Below are 23,245 nucleotides of genomic sequence, written 5' to 3' on the forward strand. Positions count from 1 at the left end.
CTATCTACCAAGAGCAAGTAAAAATAAATTTTATGTGTGTCCCTTTCAGCTTTGCAAACATGTTTTCTGTTTGTTGTTTATTATTAACTGATATCTCACTAGAGACAGCTGGGACTCAAAAGCTGTTTTTCCTAGTACGTGACCTTCTTACTCGGGGAGACTAAGTGGGGGCCAGAATAAGCTGGATGTGTTTGGGTGCCTGGTCTCTTGGGCTCAGGATGCTATCTAGTAACTGACCCCTGTCTGTGTGGGTGGGCCTTGGCCAGCTCTGGCATCTAATCGGTTTGCTGAGATCATATGTATGAATTTAACACATACACGTTTTCCATCTCAGGCGTGGAACTTCTTTGCACTCCATGCAAGAATAGAAGTTGGCTCTTCTTGTGAAAAAAGGAATATCACTGGAATCTTCTCCTGAAATCATTATTGCACTATATGCTAAGTTGGATGTAAATTAAAAAAGAAAAAAAGGAAGATCAGAAACCTTGATTTCTTTTTTTTTTTTTTTAATGTGTGTTTATTTATTTTTGAGAAAGAGAGGCAAAGAGAGAGAATCCCAAGCAGGCTCTGTGCTGGCAGTGCAGAGCCTGACATGAGGCTCGAACCCACAAACTGGGAGATCATGACCTGAGCTGAAATCAAAAGCCGGACACTTAATTGACTGAGCCACTTAGGCGTCCCAGAAATCCTGATTTCTTAATGAGCTGACATGTCCCTTTTACCACCATCTCAGTCCCTGCTCCAGGGACAGTGCCAAGTGGGGAATTTGGTGCGGTACACCTGTCCTCCTGTATCCCAGGTGTCCTAAGGCGAGCTCAGGGAGGACAGAAACCCCCTGTGGATTGGAAGGGCAAAAGCTCCCTTGATCCTGATTTTCATTACGAATACAGACCATGAAAGCCTTCTGACCTTTCGGTTTATTGAATCAAAATGATAGCAATATAATCAGCAAAGAATTGCTTTCTCTTCAGAGTACAGAGAATCATTCCTGGGCCAGTTCTCATTTTGAGGCATAAGGAATAAGGGTGTTAAAGAAGAAACAGTAAAAAAGAAATCGATGATTTAAAAATGTGTGACTATATAAATCAAGTCTGTTCTCTGCCTTTCCCATGTTTGATCTTAATCTGAGGGGGAAAAAAAAAGTATGGCCTTTAAATACTTCACAAGGTGAAGGAGGATATAATAATGTTGTTGATGATAAAATCATTTTTATATACCTGTTTTCACTTTGTGAGGTTGTTGCGATGAAATCCAGGCCTTGGCCACACGCTGGGAGTTAATGAGGTTTACAATTGGCAATGCTTAAAGAGTATTAGGGTAATGTATTTAAATATCAGCAGTTCATAGTCTGAAATGCTCATCTGTCAAATATAATCCAGAATCAATAAGAGGAGGTCTTTCAATTTGCTAATGAGGAGCGTTTTCTACATACTGGGGTGGACACAGATTTCAGATAAACACCTGAAATTCATAAGCTATAGAATTAAGCAAAGGCATCTCTTTCATTAAAAGAACTTGATAATAATCAACAGCAGTCACCTGAGAAGCTTAAATTTTCTTCTTAGTCATCAGACTCCCAAATTAACCTACCAAAACAAAAAGCCTCATTAGCAGCTCTCATTGAATCAGTGTTATTTTTTTCTTTCTCTCAAGGTGTCTGATTAACCCCCTTTCTTTTTGCATTTCTCACTTTGTGTTAATATTTGATGTCTGAAATCATAGGGGGGTGCGTGCGATGTGGTGGCTAGACGGTGTCTGCAAGGAACAAATTAAAAAGAATTCTTAAAAAGGTTTGTATTATGTCGCTGGTTGGTATATTAGAAAACCTTTAGGAATGTCAGGTGCCTGGGTTTATTTTTCTTTTTAATTCGGGAAAAGGTTGATTAATGACTGGGTGTTGATTTCACTTCTCATTCATATGTAGGGACATCCCTCCTCCTCTTCCCCCCATCTTCTCTTACATACCAAATGCAGCCCCTCTTTTGGAGAGTGTGGCTGTCAAGGGAAGGTGAGAAGTAGGGGCCATTCCTGTAGGGGAAAGGGGAGTTTTGGACAGATGACAGCATGACGTAAGCTCAGGGGAATGACTGTAGAGTGTGGAGATCTGACACGTAAGAGAGAAAAGGAAGAAATTCTAGTGCATTGTCTGAGGAGGAGGTGCAGTCTTGTGAGAACTGGGTGAGTTCATCCAGAACAGCTCTTCTCAAAGTGTGGTCCCTGGGAGCGTCTGAAAACCTTTTGAAGGAATCCGTGAGGTCAGAGCTGTTTACATAATAATACTCAGAGTCACATCTGCCTTTTTCCAGAAGTGGTGAGTAAAACTTGTGAAGCCTTAACACCAGTTAAGGAGTGCCACCAAGCCAAATGAGAGGAGGGAGTAGTCATGCTCTTTGCTAGCACACATTTGCAGTGACGGTAGTGATGAGGAGGTTAATTCCACTTCAAAATGGCCTTGGAGAAGCAGTATAAATCATTGATTTTTATTAAGTCTCACCCTTGAGTACACATAATTTAAAAATGCTGGGTGACTAAATGGGAAATAGGCATAAAGAATTGCTGCTGGTTATTGTCATGTGGTTGGTCGTCTGAGGAAAAGCGTTTGAGCAGTTGATTTGAGTTGCTAGCTGAGCTAGGCATTTTTTTTTTTTCACAGAACGCTGTTTTTATTTGAGAGAAAATTTTCATGTGACAGCTTCCCAATGCTTAGACTTTTCTGATGTAATTAGTGGGGGATATTAATGAATGTGAGTTTTTAATACAGTGTAATGAAATATGCCAACATTTCGAAGATTGGCATAACTTAGTGACAGTATTTGCCAGCTGTCCAGTATAGGATGTTTCAAAATCATGCACGGGTGGAAGAGGTATTCACAGTGCATGACAGACCTATGGATTTTAATGTAAGAGTGGGATACTGTTTCAGATTCCACATTGTAACTAATCTGTAAGGAACTATCACTTGTTAGGATTTGGTGGTGTTCTGTAGAATAGCCACAGTGATCTGAAAAGGCTGCTGAAATACTCCTTCCTTTTCTAACTATGAATCTGCATAAGGGTGAAATCCTTCATATCCCTCTAACAAAACAACATATTATAGCAGATTGAATGCAGCTGTCTTCCATTAAGTCAGATATTTAAGAGACTTGCAAAGACATAAAATGCTTCTTTTCTCACTACATATTCTGTTTTAGAAAATATAGTTATTTTTCATACAGATATATGTTATTTATATCGCCATGTAGTAGATTTATTCACTTTTAAGTGAATTAATCAATACTTTAAAATTTTGCCTGTTTAATTTTCAATACAGTAAATATGATACATATAACCCACATAAATAAAAACTCTTTGGAATCCTCAAAGATTCCTAAGAATGTAAAGGGGCCCTAAGACTCCAAAGTCTAAGAAATGCTGAGCTAGAAAAATGGAATGGCAGGCAAAGTATAGGGCAGAGACGTGTAGATGTGGTGGTAGGATTTGGAGGAAGTTTTCTTCTGGTTTCCTTGGTTCTGCTCTGGGAAATAGATGAGAGGGAGGATGTGGGTTGAGGTACTGGAGGTTTGAGGAGAGAGGAGAATATATTATGGTTCCAGGTCTGGTGCTAACACTTTCCATCCCTTTTCTTATTTAATCTTCATAACAAGTCTTTAAAACAGGTACTTTCATGCCCCACTTATAAAGGGATGTACAGAATCAGAGTTCAAAGCCACCTAGTTAGTGAATTGCTGGAACTAGAATTTGGACCTAGTTCTTTTTGGCTTGTGCCCAGAACTTTCTACACATAGAGGAGAATATTGAAAATAGAGCTTTGCATGAGAACTCTGCCTGTGTCCTTGCTTAGGAGTTCTGATGCCCTTTGAACGATTCTTAGCCTCCAAGACTCATGATTTGGCCAGCATAACGTGGACTTAAAAGCTCCATGAGCACTACATCAGCTGTCATCCACACCCACAGACCTTTGAAAAACTGCCCTCACATTCTTCACATCTGTTGTTTCTAACCCAGGAATAGTTTTTGGATCACTCTCCCCCTTTCACTCTTAGACTCAACCTTGAGGTCCCGTTGCATACCATATTCTCAGAATTCTTATCTGTCTTTACTGGGCCAACTGAAAATACCAACCCTTCCTCCATATTCTTCGCAGCGTGTGGAGGTGTTCAGAAAATGAAAGAGCCAAAACACGTTCCCTCCCACTTTCTTTGCTTGGTTGTTTAGTCTTGCTTTAGTCTGCACTGGTGGGGTTTAAAACTCGCATCTAAAAGGCTAAAGGAGAGGGAATCGTGTACGCTCTGTTTCCTGGCTACTTGCACATCTGTTTCTCTACCCGTGGCAGTGTCCTAGGCACAAGATGTGGCAGTTGCTGAAATAAAGAGTCTTGCACGAAGCTGTGAGGGATTCCTGAAGTGAATCATGAGGAGATTTTAGTGCGTATTAACTTTCCCATTGATTGTGGCATAATTGTCAGTGCGTCACTTCCTAGTAAATAGATTGAGATTCTCTGACTTCAATGAAGGTTTCTGAGGGTAACGTTTCCACCACAATCTGTTAAAAAGGTTTTGGGATTTTCAGTCTAGAAGAGTAAGAGATGGCAGAGGATAACTGTTGAACCTGCGTAGAAATTATAGAGTAACTTAGTATCTGTAATAAAGGATGTATAGTACAGTAAAGTAGCCTTGTGTTACAGACCTGAGGGAACCTCAGTACTTAAAAAATCTAGGTTAATTTCATATTTAGTAATTCACTTAACCCATACTTATTGACATTAGCTATGTGCCAGGCATAGTTCTAAACCAAACGGTAAGCAGTATGTTCTGATATAGCAAATGGACAATGTAAACCAATAGATCTATGGTATAGAGGCAGGTAACTGTATGTATGAAAGCACGGGAAGGAGGTGGTGAGTGAGTGCTCAAGGGTGCCATGGTGGATAGGGTGGTCAGGAAAGACCTCTGCAAGATGCCATTTGGGCAGAGACCTCAGTGAGAGCGAGCTATGTGGGAATCTAGGTCTTCAGCTTCTGGGTGGAGGGAATAATAGATGCAGATGAGATAGGAAAGTGTTTGACGCGTCTGAGAAGCGGCAGGGGGACTCGAGACTGGCAAAGAGCAGGGAAGTGACGGAAGCCAAAAAGGTATCCAGGGCCAGATTTTATTAGATCTTGTACAATTTTATTCCAAGTGTAGTAGAGGTCATTGGAGAGTTTGAGCATGGAACTGACATGATGTGAATTAAATGTTGAAAGGATCTCCCTAGCTGATTTATGGGGAATAGAATGAAATGGGCAAGAGTGGAAGAAGGCAAAAGATGGCAGGCTTAGAGTGCCAGTTGTGGAGATGGTAAGAAGTGGTTGAATTTTTGGGTGTTCTTGCTAGATTGGCCTCAAGACTTCTGTAGAACGTGTCAGTATTGATGTGCTTGTTACACATACACGCGGAGAGCTAGGCTGTTAGATGTTTGGGTCTGGACTTTAGGGAAGAATCATATTTATCTCATTTTGGCAAGTGGGGGCCCATTTATATTTTCTCCTTAGCCCTTTTTGGTAGGATCCATTTGTATTTGATAGCTTACTTGCTTCCTGGCAAAGCAGAATGTTGTTTTATGGACTTCCTGCTCTGGACCTGGAATTGTCCACTCTTCATGGAGTCTTTATTCTTTTTAATGGGCACTTGTATTTAGAGACCACACTGTAGGTATCACATGTGCTTCTTTTGGGTTGCCATTGCTTTGAGGCCTTTCCAGTGGCTAATGGGGGAAAAGTTTTCAGTCCACACTGGCATTTCTAACTCAGAGTTAAACAACTGACAAAATTAAATTCAAAGTATTTTTATTCAAAGTATTTGGTTTAACTCTAACTCAGAGTTAAACAATTGACAAAATTAAATTCAAAGTATTTTATTCAATTTCTCTATCATCTCTCTACTCTTTCATTGAAAAACTCTTGGCTACCGGCAACATTCATGGAATTACCTATTTGCAATATGTAGGTTACATTCAAAACTATTAATAACACCAGTATTGCTGCTAACAGATATTGAATGAAGTTTAAGATTCTTTTCAGCTCTGTTTGTGCATAGAATGTGTCTCACTAATTACTTACAGTAGAAAGACTGTATTCTAAAGTTATTTGAAACAATTCATTCCTCTGTGTGGGTTGGCCACCAACTAGATATATGGTTAGGTTCATTCGTTTCAGTTTGTCTTCAATTTTTAGGGATTGCTTTTTTTCTTTTAGAGTTAATTTAATTTTTGAATATGTAAAACATGTTTCCCAAGTCAAAGCTGTATTGACAAAAGCAAGGTATACTCAGAAATCTGACTTAAGATGTCTGCCTCCTTCACCCTATCTCCTCTCTTCCGTTAGAAGAGATAACATCAGATCCTATGGGTTGAGGGCTCAGTCTCACAAGACCACCTCCCTCTGGTTTCACTTTGGATACCAGTTGCAAAGTCCAAGTTGTTCACTGATCACCCATAAATCAGAGGTTCTTATGACCCCCACCTTGAGTTTGGTAATTAGCTAGAGTGGCTCCCAGAACTCCGGAAAACGATTTGCTGTTTACCAGGTTTTTATAAAAGGATATGATAAAAGGGGCACCTGGGTGGCTCCGTTAGTTAAGCGCCTGCCTCGATTTCAGCTCAAGGCATATTTCACAGTTCGTGAGTTCGAGCACCATGTCAGGCTCCATGCTGAGGTACGGAGCCTGTTAGGGATTCTCTCTCACTTTCTCCCTTTCCCTCTCTCTCTGTCCCTCCCCTGATCACTCTGTCTCTGTCTGTCTCTCAAAATAAATAAACTTAAAAAAATTTTAAAACAAATTAAAAAATGGGATATGATAAAGGATGCAGATGGCCATCTAGATGGAAGAGATGCATAGGCATGGTATGGGGCAGTGGGTATGGAGATTCCATGCCCTCCCCCAGAGCTGCCACATGTTCACCAATCTGGAAGCTGTCTGAGCCCTTTTGGGATTTTTATGGAGGCTTCACCCATTTCTAGCACCTCTGTCCTCTCTAGAGAATGGGGGATGAGCTGAAAATTCCAAGCTGTCATCACGGCTTGCTTTTTTCGGTGACCAGCCCCTATTCAGGAACCCACCCAGAGTCATCTTAACTAGAACAAAGACACTGCTGTCACCCAGGAAGTCCCAAGGGGGTTAGGAGCTCTGTGCCAGGAAAAAGGGGCAGGGATCTGTCTCTCTATTTTTTCTGTTCTATCACAGATCTGCATAACAAAATCCAGTGATAATATTCCTCTTCAGGTTAACATATTTTCTCCCTCACACCTTCTGGAAATACTGCTTTCGGGACACCCATCCCATTCTCTTGCCTCCCTGATTATTCTTTCTGAGCCCTGTTTTCAGATACTTCCTCATCTCCCATTCTCAGAGCTCAGTCCTTGGGACTTCTTGTTTCTTCTCACACTTCTTGGTGATCTCATTTCCCTTATCTCATGGTTCTAAATAGTCCATAACTTTTGCTTTTATATCTGTAGCCCTCTCTTCCCGGTTGAACTCCACAGTCCTCTCTGTTCAGCTGCTTCCTTGAGATTTCCATTTGCATGTTTAGCAGGACTTTGGAAACCTCAAGTGTCCTAAACTGGATTCCCGGTTCTTTTCTCCAAAAGCATTCTTCCTTTCTTATTTGCTGTCTCAGGACGTTCTATCTCACAGTTGCTCAGGTCCCAAACCCTGGAGACATCCTTGCTTCCTCCTTTTCCTCTCACACTTCACATTTAGTCTTTCGTCAGATCTACTTGGCTTTACCCTCAAAATATGGTAAAACTCCTTCTGTCCAATTTCTTAGCATGGTGACTAATATCAGCTGCTTCTCAGGTTTCACGATACCAATATAGACAGTACGAAAAAGGAAGGTGCCAGAAAGTTGACCAAGAAAGCCAAAGACCTAGTAGAAGTGTGGGGCAAGTCCGAAAAATGAGAGAAGGTCCAAAGGCAAACTCCAAGACAAGCTCAGTTGCTTTGTCTTGTTTCCTTAAAGGCAGAGGAGACAAATTATAACAAGTGTCCGACTCCAAGTTCATAACTGCTATGGTCCTCTCTGGAGGGCTGATGATTTGAGGCTCCCTTACCGGAGCATCCCTTGAGGGGAGGTGCTTAGTAGAAGACGCATCTGGTAGGTTGCTAACAAAGAGCCCATGTAACCCGCACTGGGAAAGATAGTGATGCACCAGCTGCTGGTGAAGATGCGTAAAAGCTGCAGCAGGGAAGCAAAGGTACATACCACTGAAGTTCAGCTTCACTTTTCTCTTTTCTTCAAGCTCATCTAAGTGTAAATTTTCAAAAAGAAAACTGTATTACATGAGCACCAAAAAGAGAAAAAAAAGAGAGAAAAAACTAAAACTCTTCATTAACTCACTCCATAGTGATTCTGTGCAACTGGTGAATGGCATGTGGCCCCCAGTTGGCTAGTTCTTTAGATTGATTGCTAGTGAATAATCGAGCTCCCAGTGTGACCCTGCATTTCACATGAGTTAGGTTTTTTTTTTTTTTTTAATTCCATTTGTAGCATTGTGGCAGACAGTTACAGGATATCCAGAATGTGACCATTTCTTTCCTTCTGTGCTGCTAGTATCATCGTCTAAGGCAAGATCATCTCTCACTCAGATTATTGTCATAGCCTCTTAACAGATCTCCCTGCTTCTAGATTTCCTTCAGTCTGTTCAGCACAGAAACCAGAGTGATCCCGTTCATACCTAAGTTGGATCATGGCACTCTCTGGCTCTCCATGTCACTCAGAGCAAAAGCCCGAGTCCTTACTGTGGCCAGTGAGGCCTAGCAGTGGCCACTTTCCTTCCCTTCCCCCCTACTTCATCTGCTTCTGTTCTTCCTCCTAATACTTTGTCCCAACCCCTTTATTGATCTTGATGCACCTTGAGCACAACATGATTAGTCTTACCTCAGGGCCTTTGCACTTTTTCTTCCCTCAGGAAGCTCACTCATTTCCTTTAGGTCTTTGCTCTGATAACACTTCCTTAGGGAGTTTTTCCCTGCGCATACTATTTTAAGTTGTACCCCCACCATGCCTTTTCCTTCATAAGGATTTTATTTATTGTTTTATTATCTCCCTCTCCACCTTCTGGCACACACTTGCCTGTAAGCTCCAGGAAGGCGGGGATATTTATATTTGTCTGTTTTGTTCACTGCTGACTCTGCAGATCATAGGACAGTGGGTTGGCCCATGGTAGCACTCCATCAATATGTTTTGAATGACTCTGAATGGATTGGACACATAAAGTGCCATGAGTGTATGACATATTAGCATTGAGATGATGAGGGGATGAGATTCTCAGGTTCTCTTTTTGGTTCTGTATTGAAATTCAGCATGTTAAAATCCCTGGTTGTCCTTTTTCTCCTAGGAACACTAACATTTTATGCAGGCTGTCTCTGTAACAGGTGCTGAAATTTTTAGCAAATCTTTTATCTTCTCCTGTCTTCACTTTTATCTTCTCTAAATAGGCTGGTGCCACCATAGTCTGGGGTCATTCTAGTTTTTGTAAAATTGCTCTGAGGAATTCTTCGTATCGAGAAAACCACTCATAGGATTAGGTTCGTGATCCTTTTTAGACTCCTACCCTGCCCTTCAGCACCTTGTGAAGGCCTCAGTGTTCACTGCCTGCCGTCCCCTCTGGTCCATTCAGCTCTGTCCCCTGCCCTTCTCCGTGTTTATGGTCTGGTGAGTTCAGATGTTCTGCAGTAGAGTTAAAGAAATATAGTCCTGTGTTACCTCTTAATGCATTTTAATTCACATTATCCTTCTGGTTATTGATGTAGAATATAATTTTTAAATTCACTAAGGGTGTTGCATTTCCATGGGAGAAAACCCTTTTTGAAAGTATCTGAGGAATGTGTAATTCATATCGAAACCCTCTTTCTATGCCTTTTATGATGTCCTGACCAGTGCTTGCTTTCTTCTTACAGTTTTTGTTTTTTTGTGTGTTTTTTTGAAGTCAGGAAGTAAAACAGTCACCAGCTTACTGAAGGAAAAAGCATTAAAGCGCTGATGTTGCTTTTCCACAATTAGCAATAATTATAGCCAGAAAAAGCAAAAGCGCCTCAAAAGTCTTATAGCTTAATTTGCTTTTGCAAAAAGTACTCCCAACAGTTTCTAATTTTGATTACTCTTTACAATCGCTATTCTGTGTTGTAATTGTCTGCTTTTAAAAAAGCTTGGTATTGTGAGGAGACCTTTAGAAATAGGACTTGTTAATGAATACAGAGATAGTGTGGAATAGGATGGGGCAACCTGATGGGCAGAAAATTTTTCCTTTCTTACCTGTTTTCAACATTTATATAGGTTCTTCCAGAGAATAAAATAAAATGTAAACCTATGTAGACCAGGCTCAAGCAGTTATAATAAATGCTTTTGGTTCTTTTCATGAGAATCTACATTTGTGGGTGGCCTGTGTTAGCAGGTGAATTCATTATATTTTGTTCGTGTTTATTTGTGTAGCAAAATACAATTAAATATGAAAAACTTCTTTTTTCTTTTCTAGACCTTTACCAGTTCTTAGGCAAGCAAATTTTGTTCATGTAGTAGAATTTTAATTAATCTTTACTGGGGATAAGGATGGAAATAGCATTTTGTATATTGTGGATTTGGGGGTAAAATCCAGAAACATCACTTCAACTGTTAGGAGCAGAAATCAATTTTTGTTTCAATTCTCAGTAACATTTCTGAAGTGATCAGGCTACTTTTTGCAATAATGGCAGTTTATACAATTTAGTTTTAATTTAAAAATTTTATTTGAAACCCTAGAGTGTCTTAGATAATCATTAAGAACATAAATTCTCATAGAGGCTTCAGTGATGTGACTGAATCTCTGCTGATCCCAGTATATCCTTGGAAATGTTCGACTTAAAGATTGATTGGGGCTATCAATTTGTTTCTCATGATTTACCTCATTTTAGAGCAGAGTGCTAAAACGAAAATGGAATATACATTTAATATCAAATATATATATATATATATATATATATATATATATATATATATATATTTGATGAGCACCATTTGGAGCTCATTTGGTGCTCATATATTATTTGATATAATATCGTATATATATGTGTGTGTGTGTGTGTGTGTGTGTGTGTGTGTGTTTTCTGACCACATCTCAGCCCGTGGACTGAACATGGTGATTAAGATTTTATTCAAGCAGCTACATGAATATTCGTGGAATAGTGGAAGGGGAAGCTTGGTACCTGAGGCTAAGTCATTGCATTTTGTGTGGCCATTTCTTCCTTGTTGTGGATTAGAAAACAGATGTGGGAGGGAGAAAAAAAAGATCTCAGCTCATAATCCTAGTTGTATCTGGGATCTCCATCCCCATTACCAAGAACTCATTTGTTCTTGGCAGAGCTTTCTTTTTAGGTACTCTTAGGTTGACCTGACAGCTTTGCAGCTCACTCCTGAGCCTTGAACACTCTTGATCTCCACCCTGGTCGGTCTTGAACCCCATCCCCTACTTCCTTTCCAGGCCTTTGAAGCCTGCCTTCCTCCTATACTGGGAAAGGTGAGAAAGTATATCGGAGATGGCTGTGCCCTTTGATGACTTGTTTCCATTTTGTGCATGCCCTTTAAAATTAACATTGAATATTTGGAGGCCCTTTGTAATGCAGGTGATAGAGGACAAACTGTAATTGCTTTTTGACTGAAATTTTAGACTTACATAGAATTACCGCATGCCTCAGAAAAATCAGAAGTCTGCTGTTTTGGAACGGAAAGGTGTGTGGGGAAGTTCTAAGTGTGGAGACTGTGTTTGTAAAGCAAGCGCATTGTTTTGCTTTTTTTTTAATGTTTATTTTTGAGAGAGAGAGCATGTGTGAGTGGCGGGTGGGGGGGCGATGAGGGGTGCAGAGGATCTGTAGTGGGCTCTGTGCTGACAGTAGAGAGCCCAGTATAGGGCTCGAACTCACCAGTTGTGAGATCATGACCTGAGCCAAAGTTGGACACTTAATCGACTGAGGCACCCAGGCGCCCCGCACATTGTGTTTCTTAGACATGGGTGTTTGTGCGGAGTGGCATAGGATGGAGGGCTGATGCAGATTATTGGGGATGGTGGCTACTCTTGATGGAAGCCGTTGGCTCTGAAAAACTCTGTATAAACTGCATATTGCCATATCCGAGCTATGGAACACATTAGTAACTTTTCAATATTTAAGATATTTTAGATAATGCATAATGTCTCCCATACTTTCTATTTATTGCTACATGCCTTGATTTTTAAGTACCTTATCCTCTAAATTTATGGTGGGGTGTCTTCTCCCCACCTTGTCAGAAAACAGTAAAAGTCTTATGATCTGAGATGCAAGTGCTGGAATTATTTTGCAACTTTGAGTAAATTTAAAGTAAACTTTGAGTAAAAAACACAATCCTTCTTTGCTTACATTGAATATTATAAGAAGTGTTATCCCTGAAACTTGGTCTGAATTCTCCTATGTTATCAGAAATTTCTGCAAATTCAATTTGGAATCAACACGTGGGCATTGTTTTTTTCTTTTTCGTCGTCTTAAATACAGAAAATCATAATCTATTTTAAGCTTCTTATAAATGATGGAGCACTTGTTTACATGGGTAAAATGACTCTATCTAAGTAGTGTATTGAAGTTCATGTTAATGTTTGCTATTTAATGACACCTAATGATATTCAATGAAGGGTTATGCTAAACCGAAGAGAAAATGTGTTACCCAGGCAACTGCCTCAGGCACACTAAAGATGCAGGCATATGGCTCTATAGTTCACATTATTTCAGCATCTTTAAGCATAAAGAGCCACACATGTAATTGACTGTGAAAAATTACTGCTCAGTTACTGTATTGTACGGTCATAATAGAAGTAAATGAATACGTCATTGTTGTTGGAACAAGTCTGTTGGGAATCACTTGTAGACTCTACTATTTAAGAAGCAAAAATACAATAAGAAGAAAATAGCTGGTTTAATTAACATGTAAAATTGGGTTAATTTGAATTCAGCTGGCACAGCAAATATTAATGTTGGCTTTTTTGTGTGTGTGATATTTGGGCTCAAGCCTGTGTACTTTATTTCTTCTTGCCCACAGCATGAATAATTTTATTTCTTAAAATATGATAAAGGCTATTTCAGTCACTTAATTTTTGCTTTGCCAAACGCTTATGTCATCACATCGAAGAAGGTTTTCGTGTGTATCCATAATGTAAGACTTACAGTTGAAGGGAAAAAAAAGTTAAAATACTTCTGAGTAATCGATAATGTTCCCTGAAAAGGAACAGTAAAACTCAATTTCATGTGTTTTGTAAAAATTTAGTTTACTGCTTATTTTTTATTATTTTTTTTAATAGATGAACCAGGAATTGTCGTTGGCAGACGCAAGAAAGTAGCACATTTGCTCTTGTCACTTCCCGTGTGTCTGTGCTTAGGTGCTTATTTGTTTTCAGACATCACTGTAATCATCATTACCTGGCTTCAAAGATGCAGAAGAGTACACTGAGAGAGGCGTTGTGTCCCAATTAAAAAATCATTTAACTCAGTCGATATTTGGTGTTTTCAAATGCTATATAAGCAGAGAAACACCCATAGTTAATATGGGCATCTGCTAAAAGCGTTCATAAGAAAATTCTGTTCTTCAGCCTGTCTTCCGGGCTTTTTAAGTACTCACACAATCTCTTGAGTGGAAGGTACCTTTTGTGCTTTTCAGCTCTGAACCAAAGGAACAATCAAACTGAAGACTCAAGTCAGATAAGTAAAGGGTTCCACAGTGTGTGCTCTACTGGAAGCGTTTAAACCACCTGGTTACTCCGTGGCAACCAAACAACTAACCTGCTGCTTTATGCAGAGTGATAGCCAGTGTGTATAGCGGTCACTTAAAAAATGCTAGTGAACAAATTTGGTGCCCACTCGCATTTCAGGTCCTGATTTCTTACCTAAAGCTTATATCCCCATTGTCCTTCTTCATTTAGCATGTTAATGAAGCTGAAGCCTTCTCATCCAGCCTTAGAAGAACAAAGGAAGATCTAGGAAATATAAATATATTTTCAATCTATTTTGCTTACCTAAGTGAATTTTCCATTGTGGTTTAAAACTACTTCCCCCCCTCCCTCTAAAAAAATTTTTTTTTAATGTTTATTGATTTTTGAGACAGAGGCAGAGCATGAGTGGGGGAGGGGTAGAGGGAGAGAGAGACACACACAGAATCCGAAGGAGCCTCCAGGCTCTGAGCTGTCATCACAGAGCCCGACGCGGGGCTCAAACTCATGGACCACGAGATCATGACCTGAGCCAAAGTCTGACGCTCAACCAACTGAGCCACCCAGGTGCCCTCTCCCTTTTTTTCTTTTAAACGAGTGGTCTTTCTATTCCCTTTTAATTCTTTTCCTCCTTTAAGGCAACCTCCAATTTAAAATGACTTGTTTATGTTTTTTTTTTTAAACTTAATACACTTATCCTTTTAAAAGAAATACGAATCTTTGGGTAGATCTCAAAATGCTGTATACCCCATGATGTAATTAAGATACAGGATATTTATGCTGTGCACATTATTAAATTCTGTCAATATTGGTTATTAGACAAAATGGAAACAATGTCATATAAGATAGCTTTTTAGGTCCCCCCCGCCCCAATGCTTATTAGCATTTAAGAATGAACAGGATATTTGTCTAGAGCCTTACAAGGATAGAGAACATGATTTGTCTCTGGGGGCATTCTTTTCCTTGATCCAGTACTACTCTTGTGGGCATTGGCCGTGATCAGAACTTTTTTATGACTCAAGGTTTAAAAGGTTGGAGAGGTGACAGGACATGACATATTCTCCTGAGGTCATTGGGGAGTGAATAGTAGTATTTAACAAAGAGGAGAAGAAGGAATGGGGTATAGAATGTGTATAGGTGAGAGACATTTTTGAGTGTGTAGTTCAGTGAACTATTAACAAAAAGTAGAATGGGGGTGAGTCATACCTGTTAAATATGTTTGATCCCTCTGATAAGGAAGGAGATGTTGGAGGTATAAGAATGCCCTCTATAAGTCCCAGTAGTTGGCACAGGCAGCTTTGGGTAGCCCAGCGCTGTTTGGAGTGAACTGCAAGGCGTGGACAGATAGGTAGATCTGGAAGTATGGGCTTATCACTTACTGAGTCAAGGTCACAATTACAAGGGAGGGCCTATGATATTTATCTACGTTTGGCAATATGGAGGCAGTGATCTATGCAGAGGTGATATTTATAGGCTAAACTTGTGATAACAATACAGTAAAGTTGCTAATAAAATCTTTAATAGGTTTTCAAAGCCAGGCAGTAGCATGCTTGTTTGAACAATATTCAGTCAGCCAGATTTCATTGGAGCCAATGAATTTAAATAGCCCCTTGGCAAATGCTGCAGTGAGGTTTGAACCCAAGTGCATGTAGAGCTGAGGAGCCCAGCTGGCCTCTGGACACATATACTCCTGGCAATGCCAAGGCCAGTGCTGGAAGAAAATGGGATAGTAGACTGAAATGCATTGGATAGATCCTCCCTCATAGATCAGGAGAGGAGATCTGCTCCAACTTGTCCAGCAAGATCATTCAGCCACTTAGGCAAAGGAAGAAGTAGAACTTGGGCCTTTTTCCACTTTACTACTGATGATGTTAGGACGTAAAATCCATCATCTGCCTAACTAGTAGTTTTCATATTCTCTGTAACTACAGGGCCTCAGAGTTTGTGCCTCTGGTTGCCATAATCTCTGCATCCACAGGCCACTGGGCTTCCGGGGTGGGGAGGGGGGTGGGGGTGGTGGTGCCTGATTTGCCCCTGGGCTTTATAAGTTGTGTGCTGTGACTTCTTGGACAGAGCCTGGATTTGAACCCTTTCCATTCTGTTCTCTCTCCTGCTAAGCTTTAGGCCTAGCCTGCTGCAGCCACTGGGGACTGGGCTCACTTCTTCTCCCTGCAATCCGTGTTCCTCAGTATCCTGAGTGTTCTTTCCATGCAGTCCCATCACTGCTGGGCATAAAGCCCTCCAACAGTGGCTGTCCCCCATGCATGCTTGCATTGAAATCCACATAGCCTCGTATGCTTAACGTACTCCCTCATCCCCGTCTCCCTTCAGCTTCCCTCCTCTCCTGTCTCCAGCCCTCTAGTGGCTCCCTGCCCCATGGGTCTTGCCAAGGTTGGCCTGTCTTAGGGCTAGCCTCTCACCGAGGTTCTTCTGTCCTAAATACTCTTGCTCCATATCTTCCCAGTGCTTTCTCCTCATCATTGAGACTTACTGCCATCTCCCAAGAGGCATTTGCCGGCCACATAGGCAGACAGCCCATGTCCCATCCATATCATTCTCAAGCTTGGCTATACTTGGGAAGGTTGAAAAAAAAAAAAAATGCTCAGGTCCCTCCTAAGACCAATTAAATAGGCTCTCTGGGGCTGAGAAGCACTGCTTTAAAGCATTTCTTTTATCTTCTACACAGAAGTCAGCTGATTATGAATCATCTTATTTTTACGTATGTATATTTGTGCTCATTGCCTGCCTTCTCCACTACAGTGGAAATCCTTGAGATGTGGATTCTGTCCATCTTCTTCATTTTCATGGTGTCCTTAGTGCCTAGGGGCTTGCCTGGTATATAGAAGGTGCAGGGAACATATTTGCTTGGTGGCCTGAACAATGTATATTTGCAAGGCATTTGGGAGGGAGAGAAGGAGGTGGAAAACCCCCAAAGCTATTAAAGATGTTAAAATGATAGAGGCCAAAACTCTTTTGCTCAACTGGAGATCTCAGGAAAGCCGAGTTCTGTGTTTGTTTTTTTTCCCCCCCCTCAACATTCTCAGATACTTGAACCTGGGTGGTCTGGTGGTTGGGACCCAGTTTTTGGAGTTCGATTTTACTTTTATCTCTGCCATTAATCCTGGACAATCGTTTGGCTTCTGTTGTAACACACGGAAGAGGGTTATAAGGAGAAGTTATTCTTGCGAAACACTCTTGTGGTTAGGAACCTTAAGTAAAAGTGGTAATTGGATTTTGATATGGTGCATTGTCTACATCCAAACTTCCTGAAAGCTGAACAGATCAGATCCTTATGTGCAGTTGCTTAAATTTTCCTAGCCACAGAGTTGGCCTGGAGGTGGGAGCCAGGCAGGAGATGAAAGGGACTGCATGGGGCATAAGCTGCTGCTGAGTGAGAATAAGCAACAGCAGGAGGAAGAGAGAAACTGGAGGTTGTCCACCTCAGATGGCCAGTTAGTGTGACTCTTTCCATCATTTGTTTCTTTTTTCAGTACCCCCCTCCTAACACCCCCATCCCTTATTCAGGCCTTTTGCCACTACCTAAGTGTATTAAATCCTTGATGTTTGGTTCCATATAAATTTTAATTTTTCTCTTATTACAAAAGTAATTCAGTATGTGTATTACTGAAAAGAGTAGAAAATATGGGCAAGCAAAAAGAGAAAAACCCTAAATTTCTAATATTTTAACTACCTAGAGAGAACCACTGTTAATACTTTGGCATACATCCTTCACACTTTTGTGTATGTGTATAAAGTATTCTTTTTGTCCATTTTTAACAAAATGGGATTGTTTTTTAGATACATTTGTATAACCAATTTTTTACCTAATGTGAATTTGTGTATGTAGCAATTATAGTGGTTGGATAGTATTCTATATATGGATGTTCCTTTATGTAATCAGTCACATATTTTTGCATATTGAGGTTGTTTTCACTTTTTGCACTGTCAACAATGCCACTTGGACATCCCTGTACATAAGTTTGTACACCTTCATTTGTGGGGTCAAAGAGTGTGGGCGTTTTTAAGACTGTTGCAGTGTTGTCAGATTGCCCTGTCCTGAGGGTGTGGCACCATATACTCGCATGCCCTAGTAGTAAGGAGCCCTTCCTTCCCTTTAGGTCTTCATGGTTCTTCCCTGGGTTCAACCAACATGTCTCCCCAACTGCACACTCTTCTCCTTCCAGCACTGCCAGATTATGGTTTGAAGCACAAAGTCATGTTACTAAGCACCACTGCACCTGCCCTTACCCCAGTGATCTTGCACTTCTAGTGGCTCTTCCCTCCAGCCCTCCTTCCTTGGTTCCTGGCTTGCCATCTGCCCCCTGGGCCATCAGTTCTTGGGGGGCAGGGGGTGCACTTTTCCCCCGTGTATTCCCAGTACTAGCCTCTGCTCAGCACATAGAGGAGGCACTGATGCCTCATTGCAGTTGCCAGCCTGTCCTTCTCCCACCTCCCATCTCTCCTCTAGCCCGTCTTACATCTCCTGCAAGACCAAAGGTACATGTCCACTTGGTCATATCTTCCCTCTGATATCATGTGATTTTACTGACATTCTCCATCACTTTCCTCTCAGTGTGATAATAATCTCTCCTTCCTCTGAATTGCTAAGTAATTTATCTCCGCTTCTGTTACTTGCCACTTTTCCCCATAATATCATGGTATTCTCTATATTTTAAGTGTCTTCAGGCTGAGAGCTATTCCTTGCAAAGCTGAGAGGAGGAGACCTAAAGTTATGCCACTGTAAGGACACTCAGGCATCATTTTGGTACGTGTCCTTCTAGTATCTTTCTGTGTGTATAGTTGTGTCGTCTTACACAGCCCTAAGCACAGCGTACTGATGCAGTCTACTCTTAATCCCTCTTCTCCTTGGCTCTGTATTTGGTTGTAGTATGTGGTGTTTGGGCTACTTTACCTGGACTTTGAAGGAGTTGTAAAGTTGCTGCTGTTAAAAATGGCTTTAGAGTAAAGAGAATGATGGCTCTAGTGGTTTGAACACAAAACGACTTACTTAAAAAAATCTCTGGAGCCAGGAAATGGAGTAGAAACCTACTCCTCCCTCATCTGAGTGGTTGTAGGCCTGTGAAAAAAGTGACTTGTGGGTTTGCTTCTCTTCGCTGACCCACGTCGCACTATCAGTTGCTGCAGGTGAACACTGGTGTCAGACACTGTCCCACGGACACAGTCATGGAACCACGGTCATCAAAGTTGTGTGATTTATTTTTGAGGGCATCTGGTGTTGTCAGAGAAGTTTTGGGTGGAAAAGGAACCAAGTGAGCTCACCAGCCAGGTCTGAACTTGATTAAGCTTGTATTCTTTGTTGTAATTTACGCTAATACCCATTAAATCTGTAAAGCAAGACCGAAGTACTGTTTATATGAAATATGTGTGTGCATGTGTGTGTGTGTTTAAATAGCATGCTGCAAATGAATATATAGTACTATGTAATTATTCTGATAGCCTTCTAGTCAGATTACCTTGAAAATCCAAAATGATCTTGCTGAATGGTAAGACATTATGATTTCATGGTTCATCTGTATACCTCCTACATAGATGTGTAATACTTGTATCTAACAGGATTACCAAATTACATACCTTTTTGGTATCTGTAACATGCCTAAAATACCAGAGTATTCATTGGCCAGATATGGTTATGAAACCACATTGACACTGCCAGACAAGGATTTGTTCACCCACATAGATAATGTTCAGGTTTCTCAAACCATTTAGAGAGAGGAAAGATGCTCTTTTTATTGTATTTAAGCCTTTCTTTCTTCAGACCATTAAATTAAAAAAAAAAAAAAAGTGCCTCTTTTCTGGAGAACACACTGCTCAATTCGTTTTTAATTAACCTAACGTCTGTGCAAGGATAATTGAGCAAATAGGATTGTTTTCTGCCTTGACAAACTGCCAGCAAGTTAAACTGGGGAGCACTGTGGCTGTGTGGTTGTTGGTACCTGCTCGGAGGAGCCCTGGGGTTGGAGTGGCGGTGAGAAGCAAGTAGCCCAGAGACACCTTCCCCTCTCTGCTGCGGCCGCGTCGTAGAGGATGCTGAGTGTGCCTCCGGATGGAGATGCTTCTGGACAGTTTCATTCACAGCCTTAAGTAGCCTTTGTTTAAAACCTCCCAGATCTGTGTTTCCAATCTTGGCCCCTGTGTTGGTTCTCTAGGGCTGCTGTAACAAAGTACCACAAATGAGATGACTTAAAACACAGTAGTACATTTACTGTGTCACAGTTCTGAGGCTGGGATCCAGGGTGTCAGCAAGCGTGGTTTCTTGCCAGGGCCGTGAGGGAGCATCTAGCTGTTGCATGCCTATCCCCTAGCGTCTAATGGTTTGTTGGAAATCTCTGGTATTCCTTGGTTTGTAGAAGCATCTGCTCACTGCCCCTTTATCTTCACATGGTGTTTTTCCTGTGTGCGTGTCTGTGTCCACATCTCCCTTTTTTATGTGGACTTCAGTCATACTGACTAGGTGCCCACCCTCTTCCAGTATGAGCTCATCTTCGCTCATTGCATTTGCAACAACCCTACGTCCAAGCAAAGGCATATTCTGAGGTTCGGGGGGTTAGGACTTCTTCATGAATTTTGAGTGGTGGGGTTCAACTCCTGTCAGCTCCTGTCCCGAGTTTCACGCCGGTCCTTTTGGTTTCCTGCTGGACACCATGTTCAGTGTCCCACTGGTACCTCAAATGCAACATGGTCAGATTTGGTCTTACTGGCTCACAGTCCCTTCTCTCTTTTTCATTTTTTTCTCTTCTTCTTTACCTTTGGTGGTGGTATCATCGTCTCACTCAGTTATCCAGGTTGGAGGTCTTGGGAGTAGCTAGACCTCTTCCCTGGCCCTCAGCCTCCAACATCCAGTCACCACGAAGTTTTGTCATTTCTGCCTCAACTGCATTTCTCTAGCCTTTCCTCTCTTTTCAGTCTTGGTATGGTAGCTCTGGCTTACACCCCTGCTGTCCCCAGCTCGTAGGCTGTCTCCCTGCATCTCGTCTTTGTCCTCTGTGAAATTCATCTTCCACACCAATTCCTTTTCTGTGATATGAACTTGGTATTTATTAACTCCCAAAGCCTTCAGTGACTTCTCACTGTTTACAAAAAAGTCAAGATTTTGTAAGGTGGCCTTTAAGGCCCTGCTCAGGTGGTCAGCGTTACAGCTCAAGCCACTCTTCACTCCTCACGACCTGTTAGATGCAAGGTCGGCAACACGTGCAGCCTTCCCTTAACCACAGTACACCTCATTTCTTGTCACCTCTGTTCTCTGCTCCGCTCTATTCCTCAGTGTGGAACCACCTCTCTCTGCCCTTCACTCTTCTCTCCACTTTCCCCTACCAGCTGGAATTCTGTCTCAGTCATACGGAGACCAGGACGCCTGCTGTTTAGGCCCAAATGCCGCAAGTGCTTCACCGTCACACAGTCATTAACTTCTGGTTTCCTCAAAAGTAACATAAGGAGGTTGAAGTAGATGATCTCTAAGATCTTCTCAACTTCAAAATTTCTTCTTTAGGGGCACCTGGGTGGCTCGGTCGGTTAAGCATCTGTCCGACTCTTGATCTTCGCTCAGGTCATGATCACACGGTTTGTGGGTTTGAGGCCTGCCTCAGGCTCCGTGCTGACAGCGTGGAGCCTGCTTGGGATTCTCTCTCTCCCTCTCTCTCTGCCCCTCCCTATGCGCTCTCTCTCTCTCTTTCTCAAAAACAAACACACATTTAAAATCTCTTCTTGAAAGGCCACACTTCCATGAGGTGTTTCTCAGTTTTGTAGCAGAATGGATTGCTCCTCCTTTTATGCCCCTAACACTTTATTTCTTCTTTTACCTTTGACCCTCAGCTTGTGCATTCTGGTGGGTATATGTGCACATGACTGCCTTGCCCTCGCCTAGTAGGTTGTGAGCTCCTTGAGGCCCAACTCCAGCCTTGCTTGCACATAGATTCTCAGTGAGACAGACTGAATGGTAGAGAAGGTGTTCTGGGCATGCATTCCTCTGTAACACCTGCTGTTCCCCAATGTTTCCGTGCATTCAGAAGGTTGTGTTTTGGGTGGTGAATGACAGCGATAGTATATTGAACACTCCGTAGGATTTTCCTTTCTTTGTGACATTATTACAATCAGGTGACATTCTGGGAAACAGCTAACTTTGTTACATGTACTTTGTACAAAAATGTGTTCTCCCTATGAGATGCTTAGAAGTAATTGTTTTGAGAAACATAGGAAAATGCTTCCGTTTTCTTCCTCCCTCTATATCCTCCAGAAACTTGGACTATTTCAGTGTATCATTGGAATATTTGGACAATTAAAATACAAAATAGTGACAAAGAACATTTCTGGAAACGCTTTTGTTGGTGCATGTACTCCTTGGAAGGCACAGCATCTGTGACTTGTCATGTTGTTCCAAACAACCAGATTTGATTGGTTCAAATCAAAGACTTTCTTTGATTTGCTCAAAGACTTTCTTTCTTTTCTTTTCTTTTTTTTAATGTTTACTTATTTTTGAGACATAGAGAGAGACAGAGCATGAGCGGGGAAGGGGTAGAGAGAGGGAGACACATAATCTGAAGCAGGCTTCAGGCTCTGAGCTGTCAGCACAGAGCCCAACGTGGGACTCAAACTCACGGACCGCAGGATCATGACCTGAGCCAAAGTTGGACACTTAACCGACTGAGCCACCCAGGCGGCCCATCAAAGACTTTCAATAACTGCTTGCTTCCTAGAGAAGAAAAACCAGGCCCTTCTTTTGTTTTCATGCCCATCTCTGGCCTGACACTTATAATCTCATTTCACCATCTTTTCTTTCATGTGCTCTGCAGTTCCTTGCCATTTTCCTGGTACACGCCCTAGCTTTCTTGCATCTGCTTTTCTGTAAGCATCCCCCAACGGAGTGCCTGCCCTTCTGTGCCCATTACTATACACCTGAATTTCACTCATTTTTCAAGGCCCAGCTTGTATTCCATTTTTGCTACAAAGCTTTTTTTTTTGCTTTCCTGCCGCAATTCTGTTATCATATTGGTCCCTGTCTTAGGTTGGTCTTCCCTTTATACTATTTCTAGATCTAGACTAGTGTTATGTGCCTTAGACTAGAAGTTCCTTGGTATCACATTTCATATCCGTTTGTATTCCATCACCCCTATTATCCCTAGTTGAATCCACATGCGGTCAGTAGGTATCGACAATAAATGAATCTTTGTGAACCATTTTTACATGGTGTATAAAGGTATCAATGAATGACAAAGCTGTGCTGTTTTGCTGCTACACAGTCACATCTTAATCTAAAATAAGCTTTAATTCTAGAGTCCAATGATTTGCCTGAAACAGAAATGCTATGTTGTTGGCTACTACAGTTTACATTTGAAATTATAATTCAAACCTGTCATGTTCTTTAGATTCTGTACATTGTTATTTCAGTCCACTGTATATGAAAGGAAATGCTGAGTGTTTATAAATGTTTAGGTTTGAATTTAATTTTTTGACAGTGACATTTAATTTTTTTCCTCAGTGTGTATTTGTGTA

At 41.3% G+C, this 23,245-nt stretch overlaps 1 protein-coding gene across 6 annotated transcripts in view; it reads left to right on the forward strand.

Annotated features, from left to right (window-relative positions):
• The window catches only part of SLC25A13 (solute carrier family 25 member 13), a 185,744-nt gene that overhangs the window by 46,266 nt on the left and 116,233 nt on the right, over window positions 1–23,245 (forward strand). The gene's annotated exons all lie outside the window — the stretch shown is intronic.

The sequence above is a fragment of the Neofelis nebulosa genome, chromosome 4, assembly GCF_028018385.1.
Source record: "Neofelis nebulosa isolate mNeoNeb1 chromosome 4, mNeoNeb1.pri, whole genome shotgun sequence".
NCBI classification, from domain to species: Eukaryota; Metazoa; Chordata; class Mammalia; order Carnivora; family Felidae; genus Neofelis; species Neofelis nebulosa.